Genomic DNA, 19,883 nt, shown 5'->3' with positions numbered 1-19,883 from the left:
ATGAAGAGTGAGCTAATTATATCAGGTGGACACTTGAGATTGTGTTGGCAACTCTTGACTGGAGGGGGGATGGGAAGATAGAGAGAGAGGGAAGCCGACAAAATTCTCACGAAAGGAGAGACTGGAAGGGCTGACTCAAGAGGGGGAGAGCAAGTGGGAGTACGGAGTAAGATGTATGTAAACTTATATGTGACAGACTGATTGGATTTGTAAACGTTCACTTGAAGCTTAATAAAAGTTAATAAAAAAAAAAAGAATCTTCAAAAGTATCAAAGTTGTGAAAGAAAAGACTTAGATACTGTTACAGACTGAAGGGAGCTAAGGAGAAATAACAACTAAATGTAGTGGGAGATCCTGGATAGGATCCTGCAACAGAAAAAGGACATTCGTGGAAAGGCTGATGACAGGCAAGTAAGATTTTTAGCTCAGTTAATAATATTGTACCAATATTAAATTCCTGGCTCTGGTATATATGTTAGGGGGAGCTGAGTTAGGAATATAATGTAAGATATTTTAACTAAATAAAGGTATACCCATTTTCACCTCTTACATTAGCAATGAAAAGAAAGAATTTCCAGTTGCTGACAAAGAGCACTGGTTACATAACAAGAAAGACAGGCTTGAAATTCTGCCTCTGCCGTGCATCAGCCTGTGGGACTTGTGCAAGGTCCTCAAGTCCTCTGAACTTCCATTCTTTTCGTTTGTAAAACTGAGATGATGATGCCTCACTCATAAAACTGTTGTGAGCACTGGATATGCATGTTAAGTGCCAAGTACAGTGCCTGGTGCATAGTAGGTAAGCAGCAAGACTAAGTTTTTCTTGCAATAGGAGCCATTCAATTCACCACACAGTTGAGTTTGCCTACGTACCATGTCCCCATCCTTATGGAGCTCATAGCCCAGAGAGAAAAACAGCCAAACCAGTCTAATTTTATATGATTCCTTATGGTGCTTGTGCTATTCACAATTTAGCATTCATGATTCTCAGCGACCGGCAAAGAGAAAAACAGAAGTTGTGATCCATTCTGCTACGCTGTGAGCGCCTTGAGGAGAGAGTTACTGTTTCGCTGATCTTGATTCACCACACAGCCCCGAGTACAGGGACTTTCACAGGAAATGTTGAATTAAAAACAATAGAAAGTAAGAAGGGAAGGAAAATCTGTCCACCCACCTAGACTCCTTTGCAGTGGGACTAAGGCTGGTGTGTTGGTGGAAGGAGGAACTGTGACTTCAGCTCCCTGGGCTGCCTAGTGGTTCTATGGCCATCCAAGGACCAGCAGAATAATCATGCTAGGTTTGATGTGTCCAGCCCAGTCCTGTGGTAATGGGAATGCCGTTTATTGAGAGTTCTGCCATTTTCCTTTCTTTCCCTCTAGGCTTCAGCACTGTGTTGGAAGACTCGCTGGCTTCCATTCCGTTTACTCATGTTGCCTTCACTCTGCAAGGTTGGGATGAGGGGTTCACTACTGGACCTTTAGCTGTTTCTACAAGGGGCTTGCGGGCAGTCTCTGCTTCTGCAATCCCCACACTCGAGCTGCAGAGACTAGCGCCTTCTGCTGACATGCTGGAAATGGCCTCTGAGGACAAGAACATGCTTGCAGCACTTGCTACAACTATGTTAAGGACCTACAAGGATATGCTGGAAGTACCTGTCATGGCCGTGCTGGGTCTGCTTCCTCCTGGATCCATGAAGGCTGTTCCTGCCAGTGCTGAGTTTCTTTGGCCCAAGTCTGCACCCTTGGTTGCTGCCATGTCCGTAGCACCTGATGTGCCTGTTGTTACCGCTGCTGCTGCCCCTGCTGCTGCCCATTTGTAAGGCACTGTAGGTTTAGTGATTGGAAGAGAGTGTGCACTTCCACAAATACAATATGGGAGGCATGTTGGATTCCTCCCCACTCTTAGCATAAGCAGAAGAGATGGCCCCCAAACACCTCAGGGGCCATGTGAAGGCTCCTGATGCCGACCTGATCTTCATCCCCTTCTCCATGGAGCTCCATGGCCTATGCCAAGGGGGAGGAGAAACAAATGAAGTACAGAAGAAAGTAAGTGATACGGAAGAGATCTACTCCCCTCTCTTCCTGTAGCTGAACAACTCAAGGGCTCCTAATCAGAAGAACCTTTGAGGTCATCAAGTCCAATCTCCTGTTTGATGCAGGAATCCCCTCTATAGTAACCCCCCACTTCTGCCCCCAAAGGGGGTGCAAGTTTTGCTCAAACAGCTCCAGTGCTAAGGAGGAAGCTATTACAACTCACCAGGGAACATCCTCATACACTTTTATTTTACACTTGTGTTTTCATTTCTGTAGCACAGAGTCCTGGAAGTGAGCCTGCTGGTCAAGGGAGATGCATTTTTACATTTTGATAGCTACCGGCAAAGAATGCCCATGCACACAGGTTTGTTGCATTGCCACTGATGTATACAAAAATCAGGATGTGGCAGTCACAGGGAGACAGATTGTGGCTCAAATAAAGGAGGGACTTTCTAACAGTTAAATATGTCCCACAATGTATCAGACTATCTCAGTCGGGGTAGTAAATGTCTGAAAATAGACTGGATGGTCAGGGTGTTTTAGAAGGCATTACAACATTTGGTGTGAGATTGGAGGAGCTGAAATGATAGGGATCTCTGAAATTGAGCCTTGGAAAAACACTTTGTTGAAGCACTTTCTCAATTTGGAGAGGCCTCCAAATGGTGGCTTCTGTGGCCCTGAGCCCTTGCAAAAAAAAAAAAAAAAAAGGCAGTCGCTTTTCCAGGTAAGCCTAAGAGAGCATCGAATGCTCTGCAGGACCATTTTCAGTTGCTCTTCCAAAGCACCCTAACCCCATCTTCTAGAGTTTCTGCCAAGGCTTACTGCTGCACTGCTCTGGTCTTCTGTGGGTCCTCTGCTTGTCTCCAGCTGGGATAGCCTAGGTGTTGCTGTCACCCACTGCTGGCAGTCTCAGGAGGCAATGAGGTTTTCCCAACAAAAAAAGATATTCTTTTGCATCTGAAGTGGGGGACACAGTTGGAGGTTAAAAGAGCAACAAGCGGCAAGCTTAGGTGGAGATGTCGTTTTTCGCACTTATGGACTGATATCTTTATTAAGTTCAAAGGAAGCATCCTGCAGGGGGCTTAGGAATGGGAGATCAGGCTGGATAAATAGGAAAGAAAAGGGCTCTTAGTCCCTTGGCCCAGCCAGATACGCTCACTTTGGGTTACCAAATCCTGTCCATTCTATCTCAGCTCTATTAATATATTAAGTATATTTATAAATATTACTGATCTCATCATGCCTCAGTTCAAAATTCTTTAATGGCTCCCTAGGAAACACTGGTGGCATGCTGGTTAAGAGATACGGCTGTTAACCAAAAGGTCAGTGGTTTGAATCCACCAGGTGCTCCTTAGAAACTCTATGGGGGCAGTTCTACTCTGTCCTATAGGCTCACTATAAGTCAGAATCGACTCAATGGCAGTGGGTTTGGTTTTTTTGGTTCTGGTACTCCCTATCAAAAAGGTATATATAAACCCCTCATTCACTCTGGCAGACAAGGCCCTCCCACCCCCCTGTCTGGTGTTACTTCCCACAGCCCCCTCCCCCTTGCATTCTTCCCACAATGACCCTTATACAATCAGTGGCCACTTCCTCCCCTCCTCCCCTACCCCCATGGCTGTGTCTGATCTCTCCTCCCTTTGAATCTGCAGCACAGTCTTGCTGAGGAGGCCCCTCTCACTTTGGTTCTATGTCTCAGTGTATTGTCGTATCACTGTCTTGTTTCTGCTGTATATTTCATAAAGGGAGGAAGTGAAACGGACCCACCTGGTGAGCTCTAAGGTTTGTGGCCTCTTTTCCTGGGTGGCCTAGCTACATCTGGCACACTCCTCATGGTCGTGCCAGTAGCATAATGCCAGGTAGTGTGAGGCTGGAGCTGGTGAGAGTGATGCCACAGTCACCCTTCACACAGGGTTGGGCATGTCCATCCCTTCTCCTCCTCTGCTGATCTGCTGTGGAAAAGGATTCTCTGACATCCTTTTGTATCAGGCTTCCTTTTCTCCAACCCTAAATAAAGTGCCTAGCACAATGCTTGGTGTTCAGTAAAAACTCAAAAGGATGTTAGTTTCCCCACACATCCTAGTTCAAGGCCTGGACCACAGCAATAGGTCTGACTCATCTCCCTCTTCAATCTGATCCCACATAGGAGCCAGATACCACTTCCCCAGCCTACCTGTGATCATAGATAATCCCTGTTCACAAGTGCGTCTAATCAGTATCAAAATGACAAATGCTTATCTGCCCTTTAACCCAGCAAGTCCACCTCTGAGAATTCATGCTGTACACAGACACAAATGTATGTACAAGTTTTGCAGCTTTTTCCTATAGAACAGAGGTCAGCCCACTACCTGTTTTGTAAAGGGTGCTTTAGTTGAGAACAACCACATTCTTTCACATGTCATCTATGGCTGCTTGCATGCTACCACCACAGACTTGAGTAGTTGTTTTAGAGACCAGATGGCTCCCCAAAGCCTAAAATATACACTATTTGTCCCTTTACTGAAAGGTTGGCAACCCAGTCTGAGACCTTCATCAAGTTTCACTATGGGAGGTATCATCACTACCTGAGAACCTGTTTGTCCTTTATGTCTCCCACCCCCCACTCCCCACCCCCTACCCCCATCCCCATCCCCACCTACCATTTTCCTGAACTACCAGTGCACATAGTATGTGCTCCTAAGGGCGCAGCTCCTGGGGCCCAGCCGCCTGAGTGTGGAATCCCGCTTTGTGCCTTACTAGCTGCGTTAACCTTGGGTACCTCCCTTCGCTCGACTGAGTCAGAATGGACTGAATCGCAGTGGGTTTGGGTTTTTTCTTAAGATGAAGCTGGTAGTTGTTGCACAGATTACCCAGGTTAACACGCTCAGCATTGAGACTGACAGATCCTACATGATGTTAGGTAGATAAAAGTGGACTTCAGCATCCTCCTCTATATGAATCACAAGGCCTGGGTAGACCCCAGGTACCTAAGCGTCTGTGGATCTACACCCGAGGCAGGAAAAGCTGGGACTCTGCCACCTCCGTCCCCACCCTTTCTGAGTCTGCGACCGGGTCTCCGCCCGTCCTTAGCACACCTGCAAGGTGCCCCGCGCTTCCCTGAAAGGCGGGCAAGCAGTGGTCCTCCACATGCCACCTTTTTGCCTCAGAACCCCCCAAGGGAAGTAGGAAGGGACCCCGAAGCGACTGAGGATGGGGTGGGGGCACGGGTTACTGACCACTCAGCCTGTGGTGCCAGAGACGCCGAGGCTCCAGAACCCAGGCGGCCCCCTTTGGAAGGCGCGGAGCAATGGGGCTGCGCTTGGGAGGGGCCTCCCCTGGCCTGACAGCCCATTCGCTGCAGCCTCTGCTTTTTGATGACGCGACCTGAGAAGCCAACCGCACTTCACCCTGGCAACTGCAGCTCTCTCCCTAAACCTCTGCCAGGACTAAACCGCCCTGCGGGGCCGCTTTTAACCCTCTCCTGCCCATTGTGACCTGTCGACATCACACACTCCTTTGTCCTTGTCCTCCAAACATCCACCCTCTCGGGGCAGTGACACCGTCTTTCCCCTAAACGCAGCACCATCATGCTGCAAATTAGGCGACCCCGCCAAGGGATGTGCAAACCATGAGTCAGCTCTTCCAAGGCTGTGTGGAAGGGGGTATAAACAAAACTGACAAGATGTACTACATTAAATATTTATTCATTCCTCTGCATGAAGCAGGCTTATTGCCACACCACACACCTCTCGGTAGGGTCAGGGTTGGTTGAGGTGAGCACAGAGCTGAGGGGCCTGAAGAGGGACACCCTACTAAAAGGGAATTGCGTGGTGTTGCTAGAAATTACCATCTTACACAGGCTGGAGAAGCACTGAGGACAGAGGATCAGCAGAGGTCAGGACACAGAGGGCTTTTACGGCGGGGGGGGGCAGAAGAGGTTTAAAGCAAAAAGGGGGTCACAAATGAGATAAAGATCTTAGGAAGAGGGTTCTGGTGGTTTTCAGAGAGAGGCCGACTTTAATAGGGATATCAGTGGAATCTGACCCATTAGGTGGATGTTACAATAGTCCAGACCAGAGATGGTGACTTGATTTAGGACGGTGATAATTGGGGGGGGGGGGGGGACAAAAAAAAAATACAACAAACCCATTGCTGTCAAGTTGATTCCAACTCATAGTGACCCTATAGGACAGAGTAGAACTGCCCCATAGAGTTTCCAAGGAGTGCCTGGTGGATTTGAGAACTGCTGACCTTTTGGTTAGCAACCGTAGCTCTTAACCACTATGCCACCAGGGTTTCCAACTGGGGGGTAGAGGAGAAAAACGCCAGATTGAAGAATCATGCAAGAGTTAAATCAACAGGACATGGGGATAGATCAGATAGGGTGATAAGAGCACGGGTCTTGTCTTCCTGGCTTGGGTGACTTGGAAGATGGCATTGCTACCAATTGAGAAAGATAATACAGAAGAGCAGATGAAAAGGGTGGTGTGGTGCTATTGCTTTTATTTTACAAGGGAGGGAATTGAAACCAAAAAGTGTAGGTCTGCATCTAGGATTTCATTCCAAAAACTCTAAGTCCACATCTTAACTGTGGCATGATGTCCCCATAAGCCAATAATACCTTCATGATTTAAAAATCTGGAGAAAATAAACTACAATTAGGACCTTTGTATTCCCTGCTCTATGACCCAGAAATTCTCCTAATCGTTAATTGGGCTAATTGTAGAACTAGCTTCATTTGTCCTGAGAAAGTCCTAAGCTGCAATGGGAGGGCCCTGGGAAAGGACCAGGATGGGGAATGGGATGGCTTGTATCTTCAGCTTTGGATTTCAATATGATGCAATATGATGCATAGAAGTTTAAGGACACAACAATTGGTGGCACAATGGTTAAACACGCTGCTGCTAACCAAAAGGTTGGTGGTTCAAACCTGCCCAGCGACTTTGCAGGAGAAAGACCTGGTAATCTGCTTCCGTAAAGATTACAGCCAAAAAAATACAAGGCAGTTCTCCTCTGTCATATGGGGTCACTATGAGTCGGGATCAATTTGACAGTGCCCGACAACAGAGATAACAGGGTGGGAACATGTTAAAAAGGCATAGCAGGTTGTCTGACCTCCTCTAACTTCACAAGGGGGATAGATAATCAAGATCAACAGCCCAAGGCTGATTCCTATGAGGCAGAAGTCAGATATGCTGCCTTTCTCTGCCATCTTTATCAATTCTGACACCAACCATCCCTCTCACAACATTCTCTACTTCTCTGCTGGGTTCAATAATTCTTTGCAACGGCCACACAGAACTCACAGACCATACTCAACAATTATGGGGTTTACTAGGGAAGTAACAGGTTACAATTCAGGTTCAGGAACTCTCAGGACACAGTTCTGCGATCACGATAGCCGCTTTTCTCTCTGGCCCTTGGCCCCTTGGCCTGGCCTCTGCCTTGCTCAGGCAAGTGTTACAAAGCTCTTTTAGCTCTGCCAATAAGTATGCAGAGGCATCCCACTCCACCATCTTCATCAATTCTGACACCAACCGTCCCTCCCACAGCACTGTCTACTTTTCTGCTGAGTTAGGTAATTCTTTGCAATGACCATACAGAACCCATAGACCATATTCATGATTATGTTACAAAAACTATAGCTAGAAGGGACATAATAAGTAATTCACTGTACCACAGAGCATGTTTCTTCTGGGCACTCTACTTTCTTTCAAGCACAGAATGAAAACCAGACCATTCAAACAAAATGCCAACAACATTCACTTATCAATATTACAAGCCTGGCAGGGATGTTGCTTAAACAATTTCCACTCAGTGAAACTGTTCTCTTCTCACCAGCTGACACAAAAAAGGAAAAAAAAAAATCAACAGGTCTCCATTTCTGTAGAATCCAGTGTTGAGTTGCTCAAAGCAGAGGTGCTTGTCCACCCCACAGTCCATGACAGGAACCAAGAAGACCAGAGAGAGCAGCTGGGAAGTTCTCACTTCTGTCCTAACCCTTGGGCTGTGGCAGCCACAGCAGGACAGGGAGGAGGGGTCAGTAGTCATAGTCCCCTTCCTGGAGAAAATTCTTCAAAGAAGAATGTCTTCCTCCACTGCCCAGACCCTGATAATGTTGATCACGACTAGGGAAACACAAATGACATGGCTCAGGCCCCCTCTTGGGATAAGAGCAAAGATGTGAGACAGGCAGGTTTAACTGTGCGGAGGTTGAACAAAAGAGCCGTTAAAAGATTACCATCTAGAAGTTGGGTAAACAGAAACCCACTCTGTCAACATGAGATAAGATTGAAACAAACCATGAATTACTATCTCCTTTTCTTAGTGTTTTCCTAGTCCTCTCCTCCTTTACAGGCTCCACACGCACAGAAGAACTATGTGTGACCACTGTTTAACCTTCCTTAGCCCTCCAAAGATGGCCATGTAGTGCTGAAGATCAAGTGCACTTTCACTATATCCCATAATAAGTGATGTCAAGGGCTGCCAGAGGGCTCCATCTTGAATATCAGCAGGTTCCATCTTAGATTCCAGATGTGAGCAACCTAATTAACATACACTGCCATTCTGAGAGGTACCCGCCCCTTGAAAGAAGGCCACTAAATATATTCATTACTCTATTGTCTCCTCCAAACGTACCCACATAAGCCCTAGACTTGCTTCCCTTTTTGAGTCAGTCTTTTAGAGAGGCTTAGATCCTCGCTGACTCCTTTTGCTTGATTCAAGCAAAATAAAGCTTGCTGAAGATAAAGTTTGTCTTTCGGTTGTATTCTTACTCGGGAGAAGATAAGGACCCTTTGTGTCAGTTTGGCAATTAGTAACAGATGGAGAGACAGAGGGTATTTATAAGGCTTTGCTAACCAGCTGCCTGCCATCAGACTGCGTCTGACTTATGGCAACCTGTGTGTGTCTGAGTAGAACTGTCTCCATGGCTGATTTTTCCAGAAGTAGATTGCCAGACCTTTCTTCTGAGGTGCTTCCAACCTTTCATTTAGCGCCGAGCACGTTAAGCATTTGCACCAGGAATCACTCTCAATACTCTCTCTGTGGGGAATTGGTAGAACCTCCTCCTCTCCCTCTCCTGATTCTTGTTTCTGGATGGTTGGGCTGAGTAATTCCTGGCTCTGGGGCTCATTCCTGCCAGCGGTTCTGCACCTGTGTCCTATACCTGAACATAAACATACTTTCTAAATTTGTTGTGGAATCTTTCCTGCCTGTCTGTTCTCTGTACCCCAGTGGGGCACTTGGAGCTGCATTTCCTGTGCCCATCCCTACTCCAAGCTTGAGCAACCTCCGTGATACTTTGTATCAGCAAATTCTGTACATGGACCCCCAGATAGGGCATCAGGTACATCTTGAAAAAAAAAAAAAAACATTATGAAAGTACAAACTCAAAAGCAAATTGACAGTGGCTGGGCCTCTCAGGATTGTGATCAGCTCAAAATCTTGTCTTCGGAGGTTGTCATGGATTGAATTATGTCCCCCAGATACGTGTGTATAAACTTGATTAGCCCACGATTCCCAGTATTATATGGTTGTCCTCCATTTTGTGATTGTAATTTTATGTTGAGAGGATTAGGGTGGGATTGTAACACCACCATCACTCAGGTCGCCTCCCTGATCCAAGGTAAAGGGAGTTTCCCTGGGGTGTGGCCTGCACCACTTTGTATCTCTCAGGAGATGAAAGGGAACCAAGCAGAGAGTTGGGGACCTCATACCAAGAAAGAGGCACCAGGAGCAGAGCGCGTCCTTTAGACCCAGGGTTCCTGGGTGAAGAAGCTCTGTTCTGGGGGAACATTGATGAGAAGGTCGGCAGAGAGAGAAAGCCTTCCCCTAGAGCCAACACCCTGAGTTTGGACTTGTATCCTACTAGACTGTGAGAAAATAAATTTCCCTTTGTTAAAGCCATCCACTTGGGGTATTTCTGTTATGACAGCACTAGATGACGAAGACAGAGTTTGTGTACACACAGGGCCCTGTTTCTCCTGCATATTAGGTACCACACAAAAACATATGTGGAGGTAACCCCTGCCCTAAAATGGCCATTGTGGTAGGCTCCTTCACGAAGTATTTTTTCCTAAGAGACCCAGACAGGCTGAGGAAATAGGGAGACACAATTCCTCCTCCCCAGTCTCAATGTGATTTCCTCAGGACGGTGATTTTTCTCTGTCCTGCAAATGTATGGTTTCCGAGGGTGCCCTGCTAGACTCGGCATCACCCTTTCTGCTTCATCACGGAGAATTCTGTCATCTGGGCTGTGTCTGACAGCAGGAGAGCAACTGTGAAGAAAGAAGCTTATGCCCTGGCTTCAGAGACATAATCCTGTGTTTAGAAACTGAGGTATCTATGAAAGATGAACATATTTGTCTCTTTCTACCAGTGCCCTTTGAAAACAGAAAATGGACCTTAGTACATTAGCAAGACAAGCCTTTTTACTGCTAATCAGATTAAAGTTGAGCAATGTCAGGAGAGAATATTTAGAGAAGTGAGTTATCAGACTCAGTTTAAGCTTTGTGACTACCTGAGGTCACACCAGGGGCCATATGTGAGGTTCCGGCCCTTTCTGAAGCATTCAGGCTTTCTTCTTGAGAATTTGGGGGCAAGCCTTCCAATGTTTTGTGGTATTCATGTGTTTGGGGCCCTTTAAGGGGTTGCTGGGGAAAGGCATATCCTCTCTTCTTACAGTTAGTGTGTTGTAAGTATTTTAAGTTTCGTAGGAGGGAGAGTGTAACAACAACAAAAAAAAACCCTCCACATTTAAAAACTGGGGAATGATCTTTTAAAAATCAAAAGTTCTTCATATGGGACGTGCATTAGAAGATAGTTGCTAGTATAAATACATGCAGGAATATAGTTATGAAAATTTTTAATTAATGAAATGAATTCTTGGGAATTTTTCTAATTCACACTTATGACCTTCCATAACTACCCAGTGCTTAAAGAAATGTGTAAAATCATTACACTAGCTTCTAAAATATGCACTTCAGCAAAGTTTTCTCCTACTATGTCATCTTTCTTATCTATCCCACCTCACCTTCTCAAGCCCATCACTAAAGTTTTCCTCACTTGAGCTACATGGATATCTTCATCAGCGAACAAAATCTACTATAGTTACTCTTTACATTACATTTGCTCTTGCCATTCACTCCAAACAGAATGTTCTTTCCTCATCTCTGTTTTCTAATCCTCTCCTTTCTCCAAAGCTGTGTCCAAGCGCCATTTCCTCTTGATGCCTACCTGATACTTTGGGTTATCTCTCTATGTTCTAGCATCTCATCCTTCTTATAATATTTTTGCCTCAGTTACATTTGCCTGTGTGTTCTACAGTGGCACGCTCAAACAAGAAGCAGAACAGCGTACAGGCTTTGATGCCTGACTGCTTAAGTTGAAATCCTACCTGAGTTACTAACGAGCTATATAATTTTAGGCAAGCCACTTAACCTCTTTCTGCCTTAATTTGTTCACCTAAAAATAGGGGTTAATATAGCACCTACTTCAAAGGGATGATTTTAGAATTAAATGAGTTAATCCATGTAAAGCACGCATGACAGTGTCTGACATATGATAAACACGCAAAAGGTTAGCTTTATTTAAGGTTAGAGTCTTTAGGATTTTCTACGTGAATGATTATGCCTGACTAACAGAGATTCTTAAAAAAAAAAAAAAACCTTCTGTAGCTAATAAGAAAATTAAGCAAAGTTGTAGGATACAAGGTCAAAGTACAAAAATCAGTTGTATGTCTACACAGTAGCTACAAACAAATGAGAAAAAAGACCATTTGTAATAGTATAAAAAGATTAAAATGCTTAGGAATAAATTTAAGAAAATATGTGCAAAATCTATACCCTGACACTAAAAAACATTGCTGTTCAAAATTAGAGGACAAACAAATAAACGGAGAGGCATATGATGTTCATAGATAAGAAAATTCAGTATTGTTAAGATTTTAATTCTACCCAAATTGATCTACAGATTGGGTGTAATTTCAATCAAAATTCTGGCCACTTTTTGATATGTGATTACCAATTCTATATAAAAATGCAAAGGATGTAGAAAAGCCAAAAGAATTTGGAAGATTTACACTGTCTTCCAAGATGTACTGTAAACCTACAATAATCAAGACATAGGACATAGGATATATAACGTACAAGGGATAAAGACAGACTAATAGGTCAATGGAGGTGTATAAAAATAGACACAAATATACAGTCAACTGATACTTACAAGATACCAAGTTAATTTAGTGGGGTAAAGAGAGAGTTCAACAACTGTTGCTGAGACAGCTAGATATTAATATTCAAAAAAAAAAAACGAAAAATGAAACTCCACACAAAAATTAATTTGAGATGTATCATAGAACTAAAGGGAAACCCCATAAATGTAAACCTTCTAGAAGAAAACATAGAAGAATAAATATCTTTACAGCCCTGGGGCAGACAAAGTTTTCTTGGACAGAATGCAAAGAATATGAACCATAAAAGAAAAAATTATTCAACTACACTTAATCAAAACTAGAAACATCTGCTGATCAAAATGCCATTTAAAATCAAAAGACAAACACAGATTGGGAAAAAGTATTTGCAAAGCATGAATCTGATTAAGGATTTATATCAGACAATATAAAGAATGTCTACTACAAATTAATAAAAAGAGAGCTTAATTTTCAAAATTGAGGAAAAGACTCTTAAACAGGCACTTCACAAAAGAGAAATACAACTTGCCAATAACCTCATGAAAAAGGTGCTCTGTATCTTTCGTTGACAGGGAAATGAAAATTAAAGCCACAATAATGCATGATTTCACATATGTTGACCAGAACGTCAATCAACGGGAACTCTCGTACACTGCTGATGGCAATGTAAAATACGCGACCACTTTGAAGACCTGTTTGGAAGTTGGTTTTATAATTAAATTTACATCCATTCTATGACCCAACAATTTCACTTAGGCATTTATCAAAAAAGATGAAAACATGTTCACAAAAAGTCTTTTTTAAACAAGAAAACTTATAGCAGCCCTGTTCGTAATAGCCCAAAATGGAAAGCATCCTAATTGTCTATCAACAAGAAGGCTAACCAAATTATAGTATGTTCATACAATGGAATATTGCCTAGCCATACAAAAAATAACAACCTACTGATACATTCAACAACATGGATCTTTCCCAAAGGCAGGAGCCAGACACAGAAGAGTATCTACTGTATAATTCTATATGAAATCCAGACAAACTTATCTATGGTGGTAGAAATCACAACATGGTTGCCTAGGAGATGGTATGGAAATTGACTGGAAAGTAGCACAAAGGAACTTTTGAGAATGATAGAAACGTTCTCTGTCTTTTTTTTAGGTGTTTACATAGGCATACACTATTACCAAAACACACCATACTGAACACCTAAAATTTGTGCATTTTAGTGTACTTGATATATCGAAATTTAAAGTTTTTTTTTTAAGTTGAAAATGTTAAAATACACTAATAAATGATACTTGGTTATTTTAATGATCAATCTTACTAATAATAAAAAAAAATTACAAACAAGTACACTTCATCCCCCCAACACACACACCCTCAAACAGGCAAATATTATATATGAGATTCATAAGCGTCCAGAGGATGGGCACGCTTAATAAATGCTAGTGTGAGGTATGGTGGCACAATATCTCTGGGGAGGGCATTTTGGACATGCGTATCAAAGCACTAAAATTGAACAATACTCTGACCCAGTAATTGTCCTTATAAAAGCCAGCATTTCAGCCCCACATGCCTGCCCCTTTCCTGACCAGGCTAAGAAATTGTCTCCTTTTCTTTTTTTCCCCCCCTATCAGAACGTCAAAAAATCACTACCTTTCCCCAAAAAACATTAATTAGGCAATGGAATAATCTCATAGAATGCAAGTACAATAGTGAAACCTATACTCCATTCTTCTCTCAAAAAAAAAGTATATGTATCTATATTATGGCAGAATATATGACCTACTTTAAAAAGTAGTGTCTGAAATAAAGATCAGTTGTGACAGGAAAAATGTTAAAACTAAGAATTCAGACAGATTCTAATCCCCCCGCCTCCTCCATTGCAGAAATTACCAACCCTCCAGTTTTCTTCTACGAAGGTCTTGTGGTGAGAACTCTCAAAGACCACAACACATTTCAAGGAAGGTACTCTTTACCTATAATTTTATTCTCTTTCCATCCTGAAATAATACTTTTCTGATTAATTTTGAAATTGAAGTTTCAAAGCATGTCTGAGGCATTTGTCTTTTTTAATTCTCATTTTCATCTTCTGGCTTTGGGTATAAAACAGCTTTTTACAAAATCTACGTAAGTTTACCGAAACTTTGTAAGCAGAGACTTTCAACAAATATTTTAAAGAGTATTTCAGCCAGAGAAAGTAGAATAAATTGAGCATTCCAGCTAATTATGAAGAACGATAGAGATTTCCTTCAAGAATGTATTTGGATAAAATATTCAAATCAAGCATGTTAAAAATTCCAGTAATTGCTTAAGGACCAGGGGGATTGTACGATATTGGCCATTTTGTACATTCTTATCTCTTTTCTTAGACATCCTGAGCTTCTATTTTACATGTAGCTTTGGATACTTCTGATCATCAGAATCTCTGGCCTTGTCCCATTCCGCTTTTTCAGAATAAAACAGAACATCTCAAAGGACAGAGATGCCTCCTGCCCTGTCCCTAAGTTTAGACATCCCACCATGAATCGGAATTGACTAGACAGCAATATGTTTTATTTTATTTGTTCGGATTGATAGGAATTCACAGCCTTTGCCAGATTTTTTTTCCCACAGTGCATAGCCTATTTTCTCAAATCTATTTAGTATCCATACTGCAAGACTGAAAAGTGAAAGTTTTTTGTTTGCTTGTTTTTGTTTTTCTAGAATTAAAAAAAACTTCTACTGAAATTAAGAGGATACAGCCTTCCAAAATTCTGTGTAGCGAAGCTTTGTTAAACATCAATGAAAAACCCAAATCTTAGAAGGTTTCTAGGGCTCTTGCCTGGGTGACTTTTCATTCTTTCCATTACGTCATTCTCTTGCCACTCTGCTGACTGAGTTCTGCACATCTCCATGCTTGAGCTACTGATTTTCATTCAGGCTCTTCCATTCTCCTAGATTAATTAATATTTCTGAAGGGAATCTTATCAAAACATTACATCTCATCCAAGGACTTTCTCTGGGGTAAAATATTTACCAAATTACACACATGTACACAAAGGTACATGAGTAGAACATGAGAAGCAGATTAACTGCCTGGAATTGTAATAAATTCAAATATATTCTCTCTCTCACTCCTCTGGGCATGCTGCCTTTGACTGCCTGACAAAGCTGCAGTCGCCCCGCTTAGCTCATATTCTGGCTACCAACCTTACTTTTCTCTTCTCCCCTTTCCTTTTCTAATAGGTATCATGTCATACCTCCTGATGCAGTAACGTTTGCTGTTTGGAATTCTGTAGTCCGCTCATGTAATGGCTGAAAAATTTTGTCATGCCACATCAGCTTACCTTTTGAAAGCGTCAGGCTCCTTACAACTAAATGCAAAGTTGGAATTCATTTAGCTTAACTTAACTCTCCATAAATTCAAAATTATTTAGTACTAAGCATGTAGAAAGAAAAGTTAAGTCAATCTACTGCCATGATGTCCACAGATGGCACAAATCGTTCTGTGGCCAGCCGCTATTCAATTCCTAAAACACAAAATAGCTTTGTTTTAGGTATCATTTCTTTATTACGCATGATCCAAAGAACTGTTATGTAGCATGAGACAATCATATTTTTAAAATAATGTTTGGACTTTTTCTAACAACAAAAAATGTTTAATATGTTTTCTGAGGTGAAAATCTCGTAAAAAGCACTCCAGTACTAGGAAGGCTAAGATCGCTGTGATTGAAAATTCACAAAGAATATATGTCTTACATCCTTGTTGTAAAACTTGTTGTTGAAATGACAAATTTTGGTGAAGTGCATTTGCTTACTCTCTCTCATTTGTATGAGTTTTCGTTTCATTGACACGGAGTTCTGTACACTTCTAAGCTTTTACTGTACAGTAATAGTAAAATCTGTTTTTTCACCAAGACACAAATCTGAGATGAAAAACTTGATCATTAAAGTAAAATAATTGCAAAGAAGAATGTATAAAGAGAATATGAGGATAATAGAATAAATTGAGTTAGGTTTTTACATTATTTCCTAACTTCTCCTTAGACTACTTAGCCGCCTCATTTCTTCCCCACCCCAATCCTTTCTTTTGCACTTCTCACTCTCCTGCTGGTCACCGTGGGAATGTTTCCTGGGGTGTTTGGGTGAACCCAATGCAGTGAGGCCAAGCAGCCAACTTGCCCCGTCCATATCTGTATTCTTTCAGGTAGAGCTAATGATCCTCCTTTGTTTTCAGGTAACGTGTAAGCATTGAGTCCTCACTTCTGGCCAGGCTCTCTATAAATGTTTTACATACAGCACCTCCTTTAATCAATCCCCCAGCAGCACTACTGAGGTAAATATAGCCCCCCACCTTTTATAAATGAGGACAGTGCCATTTTGATACAGTCACTTTCAAAAAGTGGCACAGATATTTGGTCTGCTTGGCTCAAAAGTTTGTGCATTTAAACAATTCTCTGTATAGCTGTAGCTTTCTAAATTTAAAAACTACCCAGTGTATGATTTTTGTAACTTTGTTATAATAATGTTATTATAAACCCAAAACAAATCCATTATGATCGAGTTGATTCCAACTCATAGCAGCCCTATAGGACAGAGCAGAAATGCCCCATAGGGTTTCCAAGGCTGTAATCTTTACAGAAGCTGACTGCCACGACTTTCTTCTACAGAGCAGCTGGTGGGTTTGAACTGCCAACCTTTTGGTTAGCAGTCGAGCGCTTAACTACTGTGTCACCAAGGCTCCTTAATGCTATTATAAACCAAAAAACCCAAACCCATTGGGGTCAATTCCAACTCATAGTGACCCTATAGGACAGAGTAGAACTGTCCCATAGGGTTTCCAAGGAGTGCCTAGTGGAGTCGAACTGCCAGCCTTTTGGTTAGCAGCCAAGCTCTTAACTAACTGTGCCACCAGAGCTCCTAATGTTATTACACCAAAAAAAAAAAAACTATTGACATTATACCAAGTGCCGTCGAGTCAATTCCGACTCATAGCGACCCTATAGAACACGTAAAATAGAAACTTTTCTTACGGTATGTAAATCTTTATGGGAATCGAAGAGCCTTTCATCCACCTCAATTAAATACTATGTGATTTAGGTAGGAGTCCCTGGATGACGTAAATGGTTAAGCACTCAGCTACTAACCTAAAAGTTGGCGGTTCATATCCCCCCAAACCTGGCTCAGAAGAAAGGCCTACCTCCAAAAGATCACAACCATTGAAAACCTATCGAGCACAGTGCTACACTTCACATGAAGCTGCCAGGAATCAGAATCAACTCCACAGCACCCTACTGGTACAGAGGGAGTTCCTGCATTATAGGTGAGTTTGTATTGGATGACCCCTACGTGACCCCCAGAGTCTCTAAAACTAGGAGTGTAAAAATATTGACTTGCTAGAAACATGATAGAGGGTCAGGGAAAACCCTCAATGAGCGGATTGACACAATAGTCAAAACAAGGTACTCAAACATGATCATGAAGATGGCACAGGACCACACCTCAAGTTCTGTTATATGTAAGATAGCCATGAGCCGGAGTGAACTCAATGGCAGTTGGCAACAACAAGGCACGTGAGGAGAATAACTCAAAACTTTCAGCGCTTGATTGCTGCATTTGGAAAAAGAACTGCATCGCCATCTGGTGGACCGCTTAGGAATTCTTTACACCCATTCACCCAAAAAGCGTGGAATGATTTTCTCATTTAATTCTGATACCTTTCATTAGTTCCTCTTTATAAACTAGGAGTCAGACTCAGAAGAGGCTAGGCAGCACACACAGAGCCTAAGTCCCACATCCACCAATTCCCAGCCTACTGATTCTCAGGACTTATATTGTACAAGACTAATTCTATGCTTGTCAATCACAAAATTGTCCAGGTTTTCCTCCAGCAGACAATTAAGAAAAGACTTAAGTAGTAGGCAGCTATCACAGTGGAAACAAACTTCCCTATCTTTGGACATAAAACTTTATCAAAAATGCCAAATTTTTGGCTCTATCGTAGACCTGCTGAATCAGGCTATTTAAGAATCAAAAACCAAACCAAACCCACTGTCACTGAGTCAATTCCAATTCATAGTGACTAGAACTGCTCCATTAAGGTCCCAAGGCTGTAAACTTCATGGAAGCAGACTGCCACGCCTTTCTGCCTCAGAGCAGCTGGTGGGTTCAAACCAACGACCTTTCAGTTAACAGCCGAGAACTTTAACCACTGTACCACCAGGGCTACTTGCCTGACACATAGTAGTCAACAATTTTCTTTAAAGCTCTCCAGATGATTCATGCTCCTTGGAAACTCCATGGGGCAGTTCTACTCTGTCTTACAGGATCACTGAGTTGGAATGGACTCGACGGCAACACATTTGGCTTTTTTTTTTTTTTTTTTGGCCAGACGATTCTGGTGCATATGAAAGTTTGAGAATCATTGCCATAGAGGAAAAACACTAAATTTGTAGAGATGGAAAGCAAAAAAAAAAAACTTTCTACCCACGAATTTAAAAATAATTTTTATTAGTGACAACTAATACTAAATATCATTACTAGAAACGAAAATGAAATGAGATTTGCTTTGCACATATGTGATAGGTAGTACTAGGAAGTTTATTTCCAAACATGTTTATAACCAAATGGGTGGTTAAGTGAATAGCTCAACATGAAATGCTCTATGTGCACTTCAAGAGGCTCACATTACACCTTCACACATACACGTACACACGCATACACATACACACTTCTTAAACTTCATTCCCTTGGACCAGTAGGTATGCATAAGAGGCATGTTGTTGGAATGTTAGTTTCCAAACACGGGTTGGGTTGAAAAGAGAAGTCTGATGAAACCAGTTATGACTGAAATATGATAGCAGAAATTACCCCTGCAGTAAGATATGGTGCAGAGTATCACACAAATAATTTTTATTAATAACAAACTGACAATGCATATATTCATTTCATTACAGACAGTTGCAATAAAGAATCAAACACAAAGAAAAAGTCACCATAATCTCACTGTCCCAATAACGCTCTTTTAACCTTCTCAATGCTCCTCCCAGACTTGTTTTGACACATGTTATTATTGTCCTTAGGTGCCCTCGAGTAGGTTCTAACTTCATAGCGACCATATGTACAACAGAACGAAGCACCGCCTGGTCCTGCACCATGCTCACAATCATTATGCTTGAGCCCATTGTTGAAGCCACTGTGTCAATCCATCTCATCGCGGATCTTCGTCTTTTTCGCTGACTATCTACCAAGCATGATGTCTTTCTCCAGGAACTGGGCCTTCCTGATAACACGTCTAAAGTATATGAGGTAGTCTTGCCATCCTTACTTCTAAGGAGCATTCTGGCTGTACTTCTTCCAAGGCAGATTTGTTCGTTTTTCTGGCAGTCCATGCATGGTATATTCAGTAGTCTTGGACAACATCATAATTTAAAAGCATCAATTCTTCTTCAGTCTTCTTTATTTGCTGTCCAGCTTTCACATGTGATTTTCATATGAGGTGACTGAAAACACAATGGCTTGGGTCAGACAAACCTTAGTCCTTAAAGTGACATCTTTGCTTTTTAACACTTTAAAGAGGTCTTTTCTAAATCCAAATATATTAGCTACTTTGAAATATAATTTGTTGATACAATGGCAGTACTAAATGGTGGGCTAAAGGGCTATGGATCCCCATTATCTCTGCTTGCAGCCCCCCAATTCTT

General features: G+C 42.1%; 1 protein-coding gene across 2 annotated transcripts in view; it reads right to left on the bottom strand.

Moving 5' to 3' along the window:
* Positions 1-340: 340 nt before the first annotated feature.
* SMIM3 (small integral membrane protein 3) overlaps positions 341-19,883 on the bottom strand; it is a 53,039-nt gene continuing 33,496 nt past the window's right edge. Inside the window, exons 3-4 of one of the 2 annotated variants that reach the window (XR_010319792.1) lie at positions 2,853-2,987; positions 341-2,000 (exon numbers count right to left, since the gene is read on the bottom strand). The gene's annotated coding sequence lies outside the window, so the exon portion shown is untranslated. Of the gene's footprint in view, positions 2,001-2,852; positions 2,988-11,667; positions 19,683-19,883 lie in introns of those variants that run through there. The other variant, XM_064278377.1, reaches the window with a different exon arrangement.

The sequence above is a fragment of the Loxodonta africana genome, chromosome 2 (assembly GCF_030014295.1).
Source record: "Loxodonta africana isolate mLoxAfr1 chromosome 2, mLoxAfr1.hap2, whole genome shotgun sequence".
Lineage (NCBI taxonomy): Eukaryota > Metazoa > Chordata > Mammalia > Proboscidea > Elephantidae > Loxodonta > Loxodonta africana.
The sequence above is the reverse complement of the archived record's forward strand: the minus strand, read 5'-3'. Positions and strand labels throughout refer to the sequence as shown.